The sequence below is a fragment of the Acinonyx jubatus genome, chromosome F2, assembly GCF_027475565.1.
Source record: "Acinonyx jubatus isolate Ajub_Pintada_27869175 chromosome F2, VMU_Ajub_asm_v1.0, whole genome shotgun sequence".
Lineage (NCBI taxonomy): Eukaryota > Metazoa > Chordata > Mammalia > Carnivora > Felidae > Acinonyx > Acinonyx jubatus.
In genome coordinates this window covers 871203-879641 of record NC_069394.1, presented here as the reverse complement: position 1 = coordinate 879641, position 8439 = coordinate 871203, and the positions used below count along the sequence as shown (strand labels likewise).

The 8439-nt window shown below is 45.7% G+C and overlaps 1 pseudogene; it reads right to left on the bottom strand.

Moving 5' to 3' along the window:
* Positions 1 to 980: 980 nt before the first annotated feature.
* LOC113600444 (60S ribosomal protein L39-like) lies at positions 981 to 1742 on the bottom strand (annotated as a pseudogene).
* Between the last annotated feature and the right edge of the window lie 6697 nt (positions 1743 to 8439).

Below are 8439 nucleotides of genomic sequence, written 5' to 3'. Positions count from 1 at the left end.
CTATTTTATTTATCTTTTCATTTAATGTTTATTTATTTTTGAGAGAGTGAAAGCAGGAGAGGCGCAGAGAGAGGGGGACAGAGGATCTGAAGTGGGCTCTGTGCTGACAGGCTGACTGCAGTGAGCCTGATGTGGGGCTCGAACTCACCAACCATAAGGTCATGACCTGGGCTGAAGTCGGACTCTCAACTGACTGACCCACACAGGAGCACCTATATATCTTTTTAAAGAACCAACTTTTGGTTTCATTGATTTTTTTTCCTACTGTTTTTCTATTCTCTGTTTCTGTTCTAATCTTTACTATTCCCATCCTTCTGCCTGCTTTGAGTTTAGTTTACTCCTCTCTACCTTCTTAAGGTGAAAGATTAGTTTATTAATTTGAGGTGTTTGTTATTTTCAGTGTAGGTGTTGAAAGATATCAATTTCTCTGAGCACTGCTTTTGCTGTATCCCATAAGTTTTGGTACGTTGTGTTTTTGTTTTTAGTCTTTTCAAAGTACTTTCTAATTTCCCTTGGAATTTCCTCTTTGACCATTAGTAATTTAGGAGTGTGTTGTTTAATTTCCACAGAAGTGTGAATTTTCCAAATTTCTTTCTGATGATTTCTAATTTCATTCTGTTTTGGTCAGAGAATATTCTTTGCATGATTTCAATCCTTTTAAATTTACTGAGACCTATTTTATGGCCTAACATACGTTCTGTCCTGGAGAATGTTTCACGTACACTTGAGAAGATTGTGTATCCTTTTGTTGTCGGGTGGAAAGTTCTATTATGCCTGTTAGGTCTAGTTGGCCTGTAGTGGTTTTCATGTCTTCTCTTTCTTTGCTGATCTTCTATCTAATTGTTCTATCCATTATGAAAGTTGGGTATTAAAGCTTCCAACTATTATTGTGTGTTTTTTTTCCAACCAAAAGGTCTCACATATTTATTACTGAACCAACTCACTGGAGCAGAAGCTTAGCAACAGAGGAAATCATTTCCCTGGTAAAACATGTCTGTTATTCAGGTAGGAGGGATGTTACAGAGCCATCAGACAGGAACATGTGACGTTCATGCAGCATAAGTATGTGTGCCGTTTCATGTGCGATCCCTTAGAGACCCAGCTTGGTTCTTTTCCAATGCCTCCTCTTGGAGTTCTGCCTGATTTAATTGCCAATTTTCATCCAAATCCACCGGGCAATGGGCCCATTCTGCTTTTGTTTCTTGGCCAGGAATCGCTTAATCCTGAAAGTCTTGTGAGAAAACATGGCGAGGAACAGTCAACCGCACACACCACGACGGTGGGAAAAAGGCGAGAGCTCCAACTATTATTGTTAAATTGTAAGTTTCTCCCTTTAAAGGTTTTGTCAGTTTTTGCTTCATGTATTTTGAGGCTTTGTCGTTGGGTGCATATATGTTTATAAATATCGTGTCTTCTGGATTGAGTGACACTTACATCATTATAAGATGTTATAAGACAATTTCCATATGTTTTGTGAGCATCAACTTAGATTTACATTGCTTCTGTAGCTGTCCTATAAGTCAGGGAGGAAAAAAAGCAGTTATAAACAAAAACTACTCATATGCTGTCTTTTGTATTTATCTTTGCACATAGCTGTACTGGTGTTCTGAATTTCTTCATGTGAATCTGAATTATTGTCTAGTGTCTTTTTATTTCAGCCCAAAGGACTTGCTTTAGTATTCCCTGTAGGTCAGATCCACTAACAACAAACTCTCCCCTCTTTGGTTTATTATTATTAAGAATGTTTTGGGGCACCTGGGTGGCGCAGTCGGTTAAGCGTCCGACTTCAGCCAGGTCACGATCTCACGGTCCGGGAGTTTGAGCCCTGCGTCAGGCTCTGGGCTGATGGCTCAGAGCCTGGAGCCTGTTTCCGATTCTGTGTCTCCCTCTCTCTCTGCCCCTCCCCCGTTCATGCTCTGTCTCTCTCTGTCCCAAAAATAAATAAACGTTGAAAAAAAAATTAAAAAAAAAAAGAATGTTTTAAGCTTTTCTTCATTTTTTAAGAATGATTTTGTTGGATATAGAATTCTTGGTTGACTTGTTTTCTTTTGATTACATCATTCTACTTTGGGTACATCAGGTCTCTGAGACACTGTTCATTTCTTAATTTATTTTTCTTTCTAAGACTAGATAATCTCAATTGATACATCTTCAAATTCAATGATTCTTTTTCTGCTTGCTCAAATTTGATTTCGAATCCCTAGAGTGAATTTTTTTAAATGTTTCTTTATTTTTGAGAGAGATAGAGACAGCGTGAGAGAGGAAGGGCCAGAGAGAGAGGGAGACCCAGAATCTGAAGCAGGCTCCAGGTTCCGAGCTGTCAGCACAGAGCCCAATGCAGGGCTCGAACTCATAGACTGTGAGATCATGACTTAAGTCAAAGTCCGACACTTAACTGACTGAGCCACCCAGGCGTCCCTCTATTTGATTCTTTTTTTTTAAATGTTTTTTTTTTTTTTTTTAACGTTTACTTATTTTTGAGACAGAGAGAGAGACAGGGCATGAACGGGGGAAGAGCAGAGAGAAAGGGAGACACAGAATCGGAAGCAGGCTCCAGGCTCTGAGCCATCAGCCCAGAGCCCGACGCGGGGCTCGAACTCACGGACCGCGAGATCGCGAGATCGTGACCTGAGCTGAAGTCGGACGCTCAACGACTGAGCCACCCAGGCGCGCCTCTATTTGATTCTTTTAAAAAAATATTAGGACCTCCTGCCTGACTCAGTGAGAAGAGCATGTGACTCTTGATGTTAGGGTCATGAGTTTGAGCCCCACATTGGGTATGGAGATTACCTACGTGGATAAAACTTTAAAAAATTATTTTAAAAAATAAATAAAAAAATAAAAATTTTTATATTGTGCTAAAATATGTAAAACAAAATTTCCCATTTTAACCATTGTAAAGCATACGGTTCAGTGGCGTTAAGAACCTTCACGATGTCACGCAGCTGTCGCCACCATTCGTCTCCACTTTTTGATCATGCCTCGATGAAATTCCGCATCTATTAAATAATAACTCCCATGTACCCCCCCAACCCTAGCCTCCGATAGTCACTGTTCCACCTCTGCCTCTATGAATTTAACTATCTAGGCCTCTCGTATAAGTGGAATCCTACAGTCTTGTGTCTGGATTATTCCACATAGTATCAGGGCTTCAAGGTTCATCCAAATCGTAGCATTTACCAGAATTTCATTCTTTTTAAAGGCTGAATAATATTCCCTTGTATGTACATACCAAATTTTGCTTATCCATTTATCCATCGATGGATACTTAGGGTGTTTCCCACTTCCTTTCTGTGAATTTAGTCTCGCTCATAATAAGTGAGTTGCCATCTTCATTTCAGGACCCAGGTTGATGAAATGACCATTTTCTGGAATATTTCTGGTCTTCTGGGCTGAGGGAAAGAGAACTCTGGCAATTAAATGCTCTGGTATGAAGATGCCGCATGCCACTCCCTCTCACACCTCATTAGCCAACACCAGTCATATGGTCCCACCAGACCGCAAGGGGACCAGGCAGTGCAAACCCTGCACCGTCCCCCCCACCCCACGTTCCCGGGAGGGTGGAGCAGTTGATGAATATTCACTTCAGTGAAAATCATCATACTTCTACTTATCCCATCTACCGTAATTTTAATTACTCAGTTTTGTAGTTTATCCTCTAAATAATGAGTAACATTACTTGGTATTAGTGATTGTTTTCTGCATAAATGATCTGGCATCATGTTACCGAATTTTGCTGATTTCTGCAAAATAAAAAATATTCGCCTTGCCCCAGGTGAACAGTGGTTCAGATGGTCTTCTGAATCTAGACGTTGCCTCATCAAAAGCGGCACCTGATACAGGCGCAGCCCACAGGACATCTACAAGGCGACATTCCTGACGTTGAAGACTTCCGGGCCTTTAATGCTTACACTTTTAGAGAATGTGGGTCTCTCAAATTTCTTTCTAGCAATACTTATACAGGAACACTTTATATTTATGTCCTCCCGAATGAGTAAAAGAACTTTACGAGAATAACGTGTGGGACAATCTTGAGTTCCATCTCAGAAACAATGGGTAGATGATTGTAGTCGCGTGAACGTGTTTTGCTCGAGGATAAACAGATGGGTGTGTGTGCGCTGGGGACACGGCTGGGGCTGAAAGAAACCACATTCCTGCTGACGGGTTCGTTAACATCCTTGACCATCACTGTGTTTAGGAAGTGAAGTGTTTAGCGTCTTACATTCAGTTATACGTAAGTAAGTGTGTTACTTACACGGAAGTATTCTGCCGGTTCTTAGTTATATCATAAAGTTGATTCTCAACTGACATTTTTGTGGAGAATGTCTAATTTTTAGGAATAGGTTTTTGACATTAAATGGAAGAGGACTGTGTATGAGCAGTTGATAGCAAATCACCTAAATATTCCTTTTAATGTTTCTTTCTTTATTTATTGAGAGAGTGTGCTTGAGCAGGGGGAGGCGCAGAGAGAGAGAGAGAGAGAGATAATCCCAAGCAGGCTCCACACGGCCAGTGCAGAGCCCGACACGGGGCTCAGTCTCACAAACTGTTGAGCTCGTGACCTGAGCCAAAATCAAGACTCAGACACCCAACCGACTGAGCCACTCGGGTGCCCCTCACCTAAATATTTTTTAATACAGTGTCTATTCCACAGCATAGACTCTTATTTTTTTGTTTTTCAAACTTTCAAACAAACCTCTAGCGGTGCCTGGGTGGCTCAGTCCGTTGAATGTCTGGCCCTCAGTTTCGGCTCAGGTCGTGATCTCATGGCTCACGGGATGGAGCTTTGCGAGGGGCTCTGCTGACAGCGTGGAGCCTGCTTGGGATTCTCTCTCCCCCTCTCTCACTCCTCCCCCACTTGTGCTCGCACACGCTCTCTCTCTCTCTCTCTCTGTCTCTCTCAAAACAAATAAGTACACTTAAAAACAAAGCTCTAATGCTCAATATCACCACCAACGTGCACGTGTGTCTTCGCCATGGCCACTAAGATACACCGTGTCCCCACCCTCACTCAGCCCCTGGTGGTTTTCACGCCTGAAGCGGAGATGAAAACGAAGCACGATCTCTCGAATGTTACATATAAGATGACAAGGTTCTAGGTGGCCCCCAGTTTCACCATTTGGAAGAGAATGTGTTCAGTAAGTTTCCCCCAACTCCCTGGTGTGGTGGCTGTCTTGGAGATCTGAAGTCTGTGTCTGAGCAGGGTCAGGGCCAAGGCCACCACCTCTGCTTGATGTCCTCTAGGGCTCACGCCGCTCAGCACCCCGTCACGTGAGCGCCCACGTGTCGAGAAGCGCAGGTCGTTTGTGATGGTCTCAGGCCACGAACACCCTCCGGTTCTGGACCGTTTCTTCCTCGGGGGCCGCGTGTTGGCAGCCTCACAGAGGGACTCAGGTCAGAAAGCCGGACGGAGGCTGACTCTTGTTAGGACAGGACACTTTGCTGCCATCTGCTGGGAGATTCTCAGAGTAGATCCGGACCTTTGCCACAGACGTGGTCGGAGACCATGAAACCGTAATTAGAACACAGTGTAATGAAAATCAACAGTTGTCTACATCAAGAAGGACGTCCGTGACATGACGCTGCCCCCTTAGAGGTCATGCTCTTACAGCCACTGTCCTCCTCCTGGCCTGGCCAGGGCAGGTCACAAAGACAAAGGAGTGGGACAGAAGAGGACCCGGTGGAGTGAAGTCCCCACAATGTGAGCCTTCGCAACTCAACCCTGATGTAGATTTTATGTTGGGTTCATTGCCCTCGTGCTCAAAGACGTACAATCTCTGTTTCTTTTTTTATTTTATTTATTTTATTTATGTTTATTTAGTTTTGAGAGAGACAGAGCACGGGCAGGGGCGGAGAGAAAGAAAGGGAGACAAGGAATCCGAAGCAGCTCCAGGCTCCGAGCTGTCAGCACAGGGCCCTATGCGGGGCTTGAACCCACAAACTGCGAGATCGTGACCCGAGCTGAAGTCAGGCACTTAACCAACTGAGCCACCCAGGTGCCCCCATCCATTACTTTAAAAAATATATATATTTTAATGTTTATTCATTTTTGAGAGACAGAGACGGTGTGAGTGGGGGAGGGGCAGAGAGAGAGGGAGACACAGAATCCCAAGCAGGCTCCAGGCTCCGAGCTGTCAGCACAGAGCCCAATGCGGAGCTCAAACTCATGAACCGTGAGATCCTGACCTGAGCCGAAGTCGGATGCTTAACTGGCTGAGCCCCCAGGCGCCCCGAGAATCTAGGTTTCCTGAGGGGACGTGAGGGGTGCATGGGTGAGTGGGACCAGCAGCTCAGCTCACAGAGGTGAAGGGCAGGCCCACGCTTCCGCCAGCCCGCAGTCCAGACCCACCAGAGAAGCCCCCTCTCCTCGGCAGGGTAAGGAAAGGAGGCTTCCCCCCACAGCCCGGCTTTTGTCCTCTCTCTCCACTTGGCTTATGGTTCCTTAAGCTAGCGTCCCCCAGGGTGTGGCTGCCCCCTTGGGGGTGGCGCTCAAGGCCGGCGGCCCTGCTCTAGCACCCACCACTGCCGCTCTCTGTCCCCCCCCCCCGGGGGTCCTGGTGGCCGTGAGGGTGGGCGTGGCTCCCCAGAAGGCCCTGAAATGTCTCGGATCGAGACTTGGGTGAAGCGGGCTGGGGGTTTGACAAGTCTGCTAGCGGTCTGTGCGTGCGTCAGGAGGTTCACTGGGTTGACCTCTGTTCATCAGCGAGAGTATTTCTCTGGAGAGAAGCCCCCTCTCCCGCTGCGGTTGCCCGGAGATCTGGTTTGGGTAGGAAAAGCAGGATACGCGCTTGACTCTTTTTTTCCTTCCGATCGCATGATTCTCAATTCTTGGATGTTTATCTTATTTCCAATTTTTTATAATTATTCCCTTTTCCTTTCTTTGCTATTGTAGTAAAATACACATAACATAAAACCTATCGGGGTGCCTGGTGGCTCAGTCGGTTAAGCATCTACTCTTGATTTCGGCTCAGGTCACGATCTCGGGATTCATGGGTTCGAGTGCCACGTCGGGCTCTGTGCTGACAGTGGAGAGCCGGCTTGGATCCTCTCTCCCTCCCTCTCTCTCCTTCTCTCTCTGCCCCTCCACACACACACTCTCCCAAAGTAAACATTTAAAAAAACATTTAAAAAAAGATGATAAGAGTTATCATCTTAACCATTTTTAAGCGTACGTTTCTGTGGCGTCACCTCCATGCGTAACGTGCAGGCTTCACCCTGTCCTTCTCCAGAACTCTTTTCATCTTGTCCAACTGAAACAATATCCATCAAGCCCTAACTCCAAACTGTCACCTCCCCCGGCCCCCGGCAACCCCCCTTCCACTTCCTGTCTGCAATTCTGACTATGCCCCTCACACAAGTGGATTTCATACAGTCTTCGTCTTTCACAGCTGGCTTATTTCACTCAGCGTCGTGTTTTCCGAGTTCACCCGCGCGGTACACGTGTCAGAATCCCCTTCCTTTTGAAGGCTGGATCATGTTCCAGTGTAAGGACGGACGGCGTTTTGCTTGTCCGTTCATCCACGCTTCCTTCCGTGTTTTAGCTACCGTGAATGTTGCCGCCGTGAACGTGGCTGCACAAAAAATCTCGAGTCCTTGCTTTCAATTCTTTGGGGCATGTGCCCACAAGTACACCTGCGGGGTCATGTGGTAATTATCAGTATCTCGAGGAAATGCCACACTGTTTGGCACAGCAGTTGTGTCATCTCACGTGCCCACCAACAGCGCCCGAGGGGGGGGGCTCCAGTCACTCCACGTCCTCGCCGACGTTTGTTATTTTTTTCGTTTTTATTTTTTGACAGTGATCCTCCTCACGAGTGTGAGGCGGCGTCTTATCATAGCTTTGATTTGCGGGCCTCTAATGCTTAGTGACGTTGAGCACCTCTTCCTGTGCTTATTGGCCATTTGCGTGTCTTCGGAGCAATGTCTGTTCCGTGTCCTACGCCCGTCATTGAACCGGGTTGTTGTTGTTGTTGTTGTTGTTGTTGTAGAAGTAAGTGCTCTACATATTCTGGATGGTAATCCTTCATCAGAGCTATGCTTGCAAATATTTTCTCTCTTTCTGTGGCTAATGCCTTTTCTTACTCTGTGGCTAATGCTTTTTGATGGACAAAAATTTTTTAATCTTCATGGAGTCCGATTTGTTTCCTTTTGCTTTTTTTTAAAAACATGTTTGCACACTTTTTTTATTTTTTTAACATTTATTCATATTTTGAGAGACAGAGCACGAGTGGGGGAGGGGCAGAGAGAGAGGGAGACACAGAATCTGAAGAAGGCTCCAGGCTCTGAGCTGACAGCCCAGAGCCCGACACAGGGCTTGAACTCACAGATCGTGAGATCGTGACCTGAGCTGAAGTCCGACGCTTAACCGACTGAGCTACCCAGGGCCCCTGTTTATTTTTTCTTCTGTTGCCTCTGCTTTTGCTGTCACAACCAAGAAGT